Genomic DNA, 12,220 nt, shown 5'->3' with positions numbered 1-12,220 from the left:
GGGTGCCCTATGGATTGGCTTGGGGGACCCTGAGAGTATGGACAGAGGATTTGAAATGGGCTCAGATTGGCGTAGAACTGGAATATGCCCCTGCTGTTGCGGGCCAGGTCCATGTTCTATCGTCCTAAGCAGGGAAGCCCAGCACGGTAGTGATTGGTCTACCCTACGTTTTGGCTGGAAGGGGATTGTGTTGGTCTTGGCCCTCTTGGCAGGATCATCCCTGAACTTTTTGCCTTCCTCCAATATTTTCTCTGACCTGTTTATGTTGGTTTACTGATTCTGGGCACTTTACCACTGCTGACCAGTGCTAAATTGCATATGCTCTCCCTACTGTAAATTGCTACATGTGATTGGTTTCCATGATTGGCTTATTTGATTTACTGTCAGTCCCCAGTAAAGTGAACCAGGAGTGCCAGGGCTTGTAAATACAAATGCTGCTGGTGGGCCGGCAGCAGTGGTTGTGCCACCCACAGAAGCAGCCTTTTAAAATGTGTCTAGGTCTGCCATTGCAGAACCTGCGTGCAATCTGGTACTGTCATGCTGACTGCGCAAGTGCACCTACTTGCAGTCCCTAAGACCTTCCCTTAACTTAACATTAGTCACCCCTAGGGTAGGCCCAAGGGCAGGGTGCCCTGATGTGTGTGGCATGTCCTAATAGTGAATTACAGCCATTTTCGTTTTTCACTATTGTAAGGCTACCTGTTCTCATAGGCCAGAATGGGCTGCTGGAATTATTACACCCTATAATCCCAGCAGGCTCAGGGAATGGTAGAAAGTCAAGTTTAGTATGCCTGAACTCAGAATAATAAAATATTTCTTTTAGTATAGTTTATTTTAATATCCTGTGTTTGCAAATGCTACTTTTAGAAAGTTATCATTTGCTTGCCTGACCATTTCAGCCCGCCTCTGCTAGGATCTGTATCTGCTGTCTGGCTTCTGTGAGTGACAAGGCTGGGGGATTCCAGGATACCGTCTGGGCTGCCAGGTGGTGAATAGAGAGATTACACCTGGATAGGTGGGAGAGGTGCCCCTTGACTCTGAATAGGGCTGTGCTCTGCCACCACAATGCTGGCTCCACCCCCTGTGGAGCGTCTGATGTCTATGCCCTGCTCTCTGAAAGAAGAAGCCAGAGTCTTGGCCCTGCTGGTCTGAAGACTTATGAACGTATGCAAAAGGGTACTATTAGTGGAGATGCTGATGAATTTTTGGCTGTGTTGAAAGATTTTGACAATCATTATGCTCCCAAGGTGTGTATTGGAATCACACGATATACATGTTTTCATAGAAAGCAAGAAACCAATGAGACTATTGATGAGTATGTTTCAGCTTTAAGACTTATTGCTGAGGATTGCAAATTTGATCACCTTGAAGATTAATTCATAAGGGATCAAGTTGTTATGCACGCCAGTGATTCATCTATTCAAGACCGTTATGGATTAACGGTGATTCTGAATTAAAAGACATTTTGGCGCTAGTAAGGAAGGCAGAACTCTCTAGTCGCAGTGCCAAAGCGTTAGAAAATGATATTAAAGTTGATGAAAAGAATGAAACCACTTTCAGTAAGATCAGAGACAAATCTATGGTAAAGAGTAAGAAATCCAATGCTAGATCTTCAAACTATGATTCATCAAAGAAGAATGAGAATTTAAAGTGCTTCCGTTGTGGGAGTAGTTCGCATCTAGCAAATAACAAACTTTATCCTGCTTTAAAGCAGAAGTGTTCGAATTGTAATTTGATTGGACATTTCGCTAAAGTATGTTATAGAAAGAAATCTGTAAAAGTGAAATGTGTGGATGATGAAAATAAAACTGGTTCTGATGATGATGATAATTCTGTTAAAAAAAATCTTTTCACACTGTCTTAGATGATGAAACCACTAATGACAGTAACAGGAAAGAATTATTTTTACTCAATATTGTTGACAAAAAGAACAACAAAAAGAAACCTTTATGCTTAATATTCCTAGGTGGTGTCAATATCCAAATTTATGCGGATTCAGGGTCTCCCTATACAATAGTAAATGAAGAAGTATGGAACAGTAAGTTTGTTAAAAAACTTGGGAATGAGTTGTTACCTCCTGATATCCGGCCGGAAGGTTTTTCAGGAGAAAAAATTGATATGGTGGGCTTTAGGTCTCTTTTATTCCGGTTTAAAGGAAGAGAAGCATTTGGGAAGTTATATGTTTTAAGGAAAGGTCCATCAGTTTTGGGGTGGATGGATCAGGGCAACCTTGGAATAATCCTTAATCTCAATAGCGAAGACCCTGTAATGCTTATTGATGATAATTCAGATTTTTGCAAATAAATTTTAGACTTATATCCCAAAGTCTTCAGTAAGGAAATTGGTAAGTTGAATGATTTCAAACACCAAATCGTGTTAAAACCTGATGCCTGTCCAAGAATCCATAAAGTTAGGAATATTCCTATTGTTTTGAGAAAAGAGGTAGATTTTGAACTAGAAAAACTTGTTAGTGCTGATATTATCGAGCCAATTGAATCGTCACAATTGATTTCTCCCATTGTTGTTGCACGCCTAAGAAATGGCAAATTAGGATTGTGCATAGATTGGAGGCATTTGAATAACAATATTATTGTTGATAAGTTTCCTTTGCCGAAAATCTCTGAAATTTTAAGTTTGGTTAAGGATGCTATTTGGTTTTCTACTATAGATTTGTCAGCCGCATACCATCAGATTTCACTTACTGATGAGAGTAAACCTTTAACCGCTTTCATTACACCGTCAGGTTGCTTCCAATACAAGCGGTTACCGTTTGGTCTTGCATCTGCGGCTGCAATCTTTCAAAGATTGATGACATGGGCTAGGAAAGGGTTATTTATTTGGAAGGGGCGCACTGCTTAGTAATTGAACGTAATCGATTCAGTTGATTCACTGTTGGATGTGAGGTGAAAAAGGGGGCTGAGGGGGAAACCCTATACCCCTCTAAGAAGTATCAACCTGGGTTAATACTGCATATAGAAAAAACTGGAATACCCCTGCACACTCTTGGTAATTGTAAACAGTCAAAAGTAGTTGAATATTGGTGAGCACTGACAAAGCTTAACAATGGAACAATAGATAGTAATAAAAGTTAAAGTCTTTCTGTGGTAGGTGGTGTCTTTAATGTTCATAACAGATGAACCAGCCGACACGTGTTTCGTCGCGTTATGGGACAATCTTCCCGTGACTCCTCAGGGCTATGAAAGCTATGGGCAAGAATGGGAAGTCGCTCTATTGGTGATACTTCCAACCCGACTGGGCCCAGGACTTATGGGCGAAGGTAGTGTAGTTGAATGTAAATCTTGCAAGTACGGCTGAAGCGCCAGGATATAAAAGTGCAGCCGAATACTTTGTACAATTTACGTCGATAATATGAACCCAAGTCAAGTATTGATGGTGCGGATAAGCACGTAGGAGGTGAGTGATCCCAGGTAAAGGAAATACTTATGGAGGTTCTTTGCTCTCTTCGGACGTGTGTGTCCCTGGTCAACTATTCCTCTGTGTACCCGGTAGTCAAAGATTGATGCATCAACTTTTTAAGGAATTTAGCAACGTTAGATGTTTTCAGGATGATGTCCTTGTTTTTGGGAAAAATAAACAAACACATGATGCAATTTTAAAAGATTTTTTAAAAATTTTAGAACAAAATGGTTTAACGGTGGAACACACTAAATGTAAATTTGCTGTGAGATCTATCACTTATCTGGGACACGTCATCAGCGGTGAAGGAGTTTCTACTAAACTTTCTCTTGTTGATTCTGTTTTGAATGCACCACACCCAAAAAACAAGGATGAGGTAAGATCATTTGTTGGATTGGTTGTATTTTACTTGAAATTCATGAGAAATTTTTCTAGCAACATTTTTAACATCCGCCAGCTACTGAAGAATAAATCCAAATTTTTGTGGTCAACAGAATGCAATAGTGAATTTAAGAATATTAAATGTGAAATTGCTAAGGCACCAGCTCTGAGTGCATTTGATCCTAACCTTGACAACGTGATAACTGTGGTTCAAGATGGAAGGGAGTTTATTATTGCTTATGCCTCGCGTTCTTTGTCACCTACAGAGGAGAGGTTTTCGGTGATAGAGAAAGAGTCTTTAGCTTGCATTTGGTCCCTCGAGCATTTTAGAGCTTATGTTTGGGGAAAACCATGCACTCTGAGGACTGATCATAAACCCTTGGTAAAGTTATTAACTACGGAAGGTTTATTTAATGCTTCCCCAAGGATTGCAAGAATGTCTTTGAGGTTACAAGATTATATTTATAAAGTGCTCTATGTTCCAGGAAAGGAAAATGTCATAGCTGACTTTCTTTCACGTATGCCTATTAATTTATCTGACAGTTCTGATCATGAATGGGAAAATATTCAGGTAGCTTTAGTGCATGATCAGGGGTTACCCAGTATTGGAAAAGATGAGTGGGTGCTGTCTTACAAAAGAGACAAGGTTTTGTTAGAATTATCTTCTTTCATCACTAAAGGTTGGCCTCCTAAGTGCAGTTTATCAGATGACTTCAAGCAGTTGTGGGAAGTTCGCAATGAACTTTCTATGTTAAATGGTAAAATCATGCGCAATGACAGGGTCATTCCTCCTACCAACCTTAGAGAAGTCATTGTTAACATGTGTCATGAAGGTCATGGTGGAATAGTCAAAACTAAACAAAGAGTGAAACAATGGTATTGGTGGCCAGGTATGGATTTATTTATTGAAAGAATTGTTAGGAGTTGTGTTTGGTGTGCAAATTCAGATAAGACTCTTGTGACCAATGGCTGAACCTATTAGTCCCAAATCTCCTTGGCACACTGTTGCAATTGGTATAATGGGGCCTATTGGTTCTGAAAACAAATATGTTTTAGCTGTGATTGATCTTTTTTCTAGGTGGCCTGTTTTAAAAATTGGGGAGAAAGTGAGTTCTGAAGAGGTAATTAAATTCTTAGATTGTGTGTTTTCAGGTGAAGGGTTACCGGCTTTACTAATTAGTGACAATGGTGTACAGTTCACATTAAAGGTTGCTACGGATTATTTTGACAAGGTTGGTTTAAGACACTGTAAACATCTCTTTACAACCCAAGTGGCAATGGCATGATTGAGCGTTTCAATAGGGTTTTGAAGTATGCCATACAATCTGCTGTTAGCAATAATCGTGATTGGGAATTACAACTGTTCTAGACTGTCTGGACGTATAGAACTTCACCTCATGATGTTTTAGGCACATCTCTGTTCGAAGTTATGAGAGGGAGAGCAGTTCGAACAAAATGCAATCCGGATTGGATGGCTAATAATTTGAAACTCACCACTCCACTGGATGAATTGAGAGATAGGATTAAGGATAAGCATTCAAAAAGTAAGGATAATTATGATTTGAAACATAATGTAAAATTTTGTAACATTAGTGTGGGGTCCTGGGTTAAAGTCAAGAAACCTTGGAAGGTAAAAAAAGGTGAAAGCCAGTTTTCTGAGCCCATGAAAGTTGAGAAAATGTTCAGGAACGCGGTACTATTGAGTGATAGAAAGGTATGGAACTTAAAGCGTATTGCAATTCTGTAAAGTCATATTCATTTGTATGAAAAAAATGAAGACTCAGGTTTGTCAAGGAAGATGTCTCAAAAATGTATCATTGATGACGACCTTATTAAAAAAGTAACGCACGGGTACATTCTCCAAGATGTTCAAGTTCTCATGATGCGAGTTGTACTTCTAGTGTTAATTCTGATCTAAATCATATTGCTATTTCTGCTTCTATGAGGGGCAACACTGATGATACGAGTGTTTGTGCTGGAACATCTAAAACATCTGAAAGTGTAGATTTAAGAACATCTGACACAGGTTTATTAGACACTGCTGCACCTGGTACTGATGTTAATTCTGGTGTTACTTTAGATTCCAACATCTCTCAAAGTAACAATACTCTTACTACTGATGTTAATTCTGGTGTTACTTTGGATTCCAACATCTCTCAAAGTGACGATACTCCTACTAATCGTTCAGTGCGTACCCGCACAAAACCTTTCTGGTTAAAAGATGTTGTTTGTGATGAATTGTCTAATTAATGTTTTTTTTTATTCTGTATTAGGAGGAAGATGTGTTATGTCATGTTTCTTTAAGATATGTGTTTCTTGTACGCTCGTGGCATGTACTTGTCATATGTTATTATTTGATGGGGCATTCTAAGCTTCAGTTGTTCTCCCTGGACGAACTGCATTCTTTCATGCAGCGGTACGGAGAGAAGGACTGGAGAAAGGAAGCTCCGTCGATGCACTGATGTTCTGAATAAATAACTTCACTAAAGATTTACGTTTTCTCGGATTTATTACTGAACACACGCCTTTGGGAAAGTCTGGCCATGCCTCTTTAAGAACAGCCCCACATACAAACACACACGTTTATCCTCCCTTTTATAGCCTTCTAACAGTTGCTTTATACATACAGAAAGTGAAACTGATGTCAGCAATGCGTTATGCGTAAATTGCTGTACAAAGGCAAAAACTTCAAAATAATGAGAGCAGAGAACTGACTCTATGACAAAATGTAGGCCTAGTGATTAGAGATTTGTGTGTTTTGGCTGCGGAGAGCACACTTAAGTAGCGATGTAATCGTAGATATAAGTAGATCTGTAAACGGCATTGGTGCAGAGACTCACTGGAACTGTAAAAAGGTGGGCAAGTCGCAGCAGCCTGGGGATCGTGCACTCACATTGATGATAGCAGTGAAATTACCCTATTCATAAGTAGGGGTTCCTAGCAAATATCTTGGGCAATGTGACTGGTGAAATGCAGTTGTCCCTACTCCCATCCTACTGTGCCACATGCCCTGACTGTCACAGCCAGGGGCAAGAATGCACCTTAACCCACAATCTCAACCAAACGGGAAAGGTGGGAGGAGGACTTGCAATGGTGAATAGGGAAGAGATTAAATGTAGCTTTCAACCTCTCCCCATCCCCGACTGTGAATGCAGGCAATTCTCCATCACCTTCTCACCAACCCATACTTTCTCTTGGCTGTTAATTTACAGGTCCCCGGGCCCAAGGCAGAGTTTTTAGAGGGATTTATAGAGACAAGCTCCAGCCTTTTGATGAAGAAAGCATTCATCACTATTTTAGGAGACCTGAATTTGCATTTTGGTGACCATAGCGGCCCTAATGTTGTATGGCTGGAGCAGGAACTAGAGAGTCCAGCCCTCTCTCAGATCATAACATCGACCACACACTATAAAGGGCACATACTAGACCCAGTGATAACCAATGAACCCTAAAATATCAATACGCCTCTAGACCCATGTACAGTGGTCAGATCACCATCTAATCACTATCACCCTGGAGAAGAGGGAAGTCGAAAAGTCTCAAACCTGATCTATCAAGTCGGACTCAGCACCCCAACTGAGAAACTGGGTTAAACTGAGACCATAAGTCTGGGTTGAAGTCTTGCAATCATCTGGCTTCAATGTTTGTGGAGGTATCGACGAAACATATGGTAATTGGGGTAGGTGGGTCCTCCGGTCACTGGAGGAGGCCATCCCCTTCAAGAATTTCAAACTCCCCCCTCCCCCGTGCAAAAAAGTCTCTCTAGTTTAATGGCCAGTTAGCATCCCTGAAGAAAGGTTGTAAAAAAAACTGGAAAGGGACTAGGGAAAGGACTTTGACCCCCGACTCAAAGAGAAATATAGACAAGCATTAAGAACCTACCAAATGAAAATCAGGGAGGCTCAAGCAGAGTTATTTGAGAAAAAGATCATATACGCATAGAACTCCTCTAAAAAGTTATTCAGAGTGGTAAAATCGCTAACCTCAATCACTCTAGATACCTGTTACCACCAAGCCTCAAAGGAGAAGTGTAATATGCTAGTGACCTATTTTCATAAAAAGGTAGTAGACATTCACATCTCCATGCAGAGGAAGCGGAACAATCCAGCTACACCAGAATTGGTTCAGCAGGTGGCCATAACTCCTGCCCTTTCCTACTTTCCAGATTTGGACATTGCCATGGCCCAATTAATCATCAAGGGAATTAGATCAGGCTCCCTCTAGATCCAGGCCCCCCCATACATTCTGGCAAAGGTCATGGAGGTCCTTTTGCCTTCAATAGTAGACATGCTAAATCTCTCCTTCCAAACAGGCAGAGTCCCTGCTGCCTGGAAACAGGCAATAGTTAAGCTGTTGTTAAAGACATCTAACTTGGATGCAGCACTACCAGAGAACTTTAATCCAACTTCATTGCTCCCATTTATCAGCAAAAGTTTGGAGAAGCATGTCAACAAAACCTTGTCTCAATTCTTGGAAGACCATCTCCGGTTACATCTTACACAGTTGGGATTTCGCCCACAGTACAGTACGGAATTCGCCGTACTAGTAGTAAAAGAAGAATTAAAAATGACTCTTGATCAGGGGGGATCAGCTGCGACCTCGCACCCAAGTTGTGGATTTCACTCCTGCAGGAGATTAAATTCACAGTTGCTGAGGCAACATTTAGAAAAAACTTTAAAACTTGGATGTTTATAAACTGTAACTAAGCCCTTCCATGCTCGCGATCAATCCATCAGTTCATCTGCCTAGCGTTGGGAAGCCTTCGGGTAGCCATGCGCTCTATAAATCCTTTTAACATTAACATTAACCCCAAGAGAGGTAGGTCTCTGCAGAGTACAAGAAGAGGCAAGCCCGAAGTGCTAAGAAAAGCTGGGCTTCACTGGGAGAAATTGTAGCTACCGTAACTGTTGGTAGAGTCATTTTCGTGCCTTAGTGGGAATGGGGTTTCAGGCAATGCAGAGAGGCTGATATGGCAGCATCTGTAGAATGTTTACTGTCAGCTGCTACTCTTATCTCCCACAGAAGAACATGCCCGCACCAGCCATCCAAGATAGATGTAAACATGGAGCAAGGACTGCAGAAGATGTTTCCTCAGAGTGATGCAACTAAGGCCACAGTTGTAAAATGGCATTCCTACTTTTCTAGAAAATGGCATTCCTACTTCTAGTCTTCAGTATCACCCTGAGGGCAGCATTTGCTGGTGACCACTCTCTCTTTAACATTAACAATGAATTAACTTGCAAAATCTTACTTTATATTTTAAATAGATGCGTGTTCCTTCATTTTAATAGTTTAAAAGTAAAATTTCAAGCATCATTTGGAATGCACTCATGCCAGAGAGACATTTAAAGAAAGACTAACGCGAAAACAGTCTTTGCGAACCTCATTGTTCTGCTGCAAAGTCTGAGTGAGAGCAGGAAAAAGAAGAGCTGACATGAAACTGATGCATCAGAATGCATGCACCTCATAGAGACATGAGATCGGGACTGCGCTGAGAGCACTCAGCTATGCTCCCAAGCGCTTTGCAAGGAAAATATCAAACAAAATTCTGCTTCTAAAGCAGATGAAAACAGTACTTCGGTGAAGGGAGACTGATAAGTAGGACTGGGCGTAGTTTGCGAAGTAGTGCTATGCGTAGCTATGCGAAGTGCACTTCGCACTACGCGAGCAAGGCGTAGCACTATGCGAGCTATGCATAGCACTATGCGAACTGCGTAGTACCCTGTTCGCACTGTGCAAAATCTACTCGAGCGGCAGAAAACTACAGCTCGCACTGTGCAAGATGCCGTTTTCAATGATTACACAGTGCGGACAAGAATCCGACACTGTACAATCATTGAAAACGGCATCTTGCACAGTGCGAGCTGTAGTTTTCTGCCGCTCGAGTAGATTTTTACTCGAGTGGCAGCTTTCTCCACGCGGACTGATAGTTTCTCATCACGAGCGGTTGCGAGCATACGTGACCACTCGCAATGAGAAACCTGTCCCCTCCCCCGCATTGAGAATCTCGCCGGTAGGTTTATTTTAGACTCTCGCGATCGGCAACTTGTTGTTGCTGATCGTGAACAAGGAAAAAGTCTCGCCGGGATGTCATCTTGCTTGCTCGCGGTCGCCAACTTGACGTTGAGGACGGGGAGCAAGCAAAAAATGACCTTTGCACTATGCTACACATGTTTGCACTGTGCTACGTGCAGTTTGCATAGTGCGAAGTGACGCAAACTTCGCAAACTACGCGAGCGTAGCGTAGTGCTTTGCCCAGGGTTACTGATAAGACACACATACGATAAAGAATAGTATGCTACAGCCATTAGAAATAGAAGAAAAGTCAGTGTCAAGCACAGGAACTGTTGGAAAGCAAGGGTGGGATGTACGCCCAATTTAAGATTTGTATGAACAATAGATTTCATAAGCACAGCCCAAGCAAAAACTAAAATGCAGATCAATTGGCTTTGCCAGTGCTTGTTTGGTCTTAACATAAATGAGAAATAATACTGCTACTTGTCAGATTGAAGGACAAGACACCCTAGGCATTTAAAACCATTTTCTTCTGATCTCTGTGACAACCTCCTCCCTAAACAATAATTACCTCCCCGGTTGCTTAGTGTCATTTTCTCAAATGTTGTCAATAAAACAGATGCTATTCCGGGGCCATTCAAACATTGCAAAATCAATGCAGCTGCCAGCAGATATGTCCTCGACAGCCTGCGCGTGCACTCCCCTTTAAATGCTACCTAGGCACGGGCTCCTAGCAGGGAGGGGGGGGGCTCGGCTCTCTCCTTCCCTTTAATCTCCGCACACTCTCATCCCTGACGAGCTGCTAATCCTTGCAGACCTGTTGATGCCGACGAGGACCCGGGGACCAGCAAGCACCCCCTTTTCTGCTCTCTTGGTTAGGTAAGTAAGCATTTTTCAGACATTAACTCTGAAATGATAAAACTGCGTTTGTGATTTTGAAAGGGGGGCTGCCAGCCGGATGCCCAAATGACTTTGATGAGATAATTGTGCGCAAGCTTCCGTTTCGGAATACTGTTGCTAGTTTAATGCTTGGTGTGAAATTTAGTGAGCGGGCAGTATAACATGAAAGAGACCCACTTACGGTCTCGTGGCAGCATCGCTGTGTTTGTTTCCTAAGGCTGATGCTTCTAGATGTTGGAAACAAAACCATTTCACGATTTGTAACTTGAAGCATCAAGCACCGTTTATTGGGATGGCTGAGTCTGCTCCACAGTCAATAAATGAACGCAGAAACGAATGAATGTATGTATGAATGAACGGACGAACCGACCAACAGCAGAGCCAAGCTAACAAACTTGTAGCGACTACCAAAATCATTCACTCCAACGCGCCACTTCTTGTCTGAAACAGTGGATGGGCACACTGGCTGTTTGGGGAGGGGCATTTGTGTGAGTTTGTTTGTTAGAAAATAGACAGTTTGTATCTAACTGCGCATCCAAGCGTCTCCTCACTGTCACTGAGAGTACTGTTCTCCTTGCCCAGCTTGGCGAGAACAAGAACATCACCTTCCAGTGCCCGAGGGCGAGCACATTCATGCACCTGAGCGGTGCTACCAGGCGCACCCTTCGAGGCGCACGATTCAGCCATTCTCATTTATATGCGGAAAGGAGTGAGCAAGCAGAGGGATACGTGCTTTAAGACAAGCATCTCAAGAGCACGAATGTTATCTTGTGCTCATAAAGATGCACTGGTATCCTAGTTACAGATGCCAGTAGATGAGGTAAGAACCAATGATTTTGACAACAACTAATTAACTTGTAGAATGTTACAAATACGACAGCACTGACAAAAAGATTAGGCGCTAAAGGGTGTGCAACTGGCACGCATGAATAGGTGAATTTATGTGTATGTGAAAGGCAAAATGAATATTAATGTGTATGAGTACAAAAGGGAGGATGTGTGCAATTGTGAGTCTATATGCATGCATGGGGAAACAAGAGTAGACTCACGTGTAAGCACGTGTGAATGTGAAAGAATGTGTATTTGTGCGGGTGTCGCGTGCATTGCAGCGAGTACTTGCGCAGGTGTTTGAAAAAAAGTGTGTTTGTGTGTTCATATATGTCTATGTGTGTGTTGTCTTTGGGGAAACGCCACTGTGTGCGAGGGTAAGGGGACAAACAAGTGCGTGTACATGAGAGAGTGCACGTCAGAACATGGAAGTGTGTGTATGAGTGTGCACACGTTTAAGCGCCTGCGACTCTGCCTGAATGTATTTTGTTTGTGGTACTAGATAGGACAGAAGAGGCAGGCACCGAGGTCAAATAAATGACACTTACATTGATTCACTCGCTAGGAAAGCTTCACGCACCCGGCCATTTTACACATGGTCAGCGACTAGCTGCCGCCTCCCCCCCAATCCGGCACCCAACACCCAGGAACGTGGACACGAGACGTGTTTTACTTTTTG

General features: G+C 42.2%; 1 protein-coding gene across 1 annotated transcript in view; it reads left to right on the top strand.

Annotated features, from left to right (window-relative positions):
• The first annotated feature begins 10,600 nt into the window (after nucleotides 1-10,600).
• LOC144753662 (calcium/calmodulin-dependent protein kinase type 1G-like) overlaps nucleotides 10,601-12,220 on the top strand; it is a 338,654-nt gene continuing 337,034 nt past the window's right edge. The window contains exon 1 of the mRNA XM_078641277.1: nucleotides 10,601-10,692. The gene's annotated coding sequence lies outside the window, so the exon portion shown is untranslated. The remainder of the gene's footprint in view (nucleotides 10,693-12,220) is intronic.

This window comes from Lissotriton helveticus, chromosome 5_1, assembly GCF_964261635.1.
Source record: "Lissotriton helveticus chromosome 5_1, aLisHel1.1, whole genome shotgun sequence".
Taxonomy (NCBI): domain Eukaryota; kingdom Metazoa; phylum Chordata; class Amphibia; order Caudata; family Salamandridae; genus Lissotriton; species Lissotriton helveticus.
This window is presented reverse-complemented; position numbering and strand designations above follow the sequence as displayed.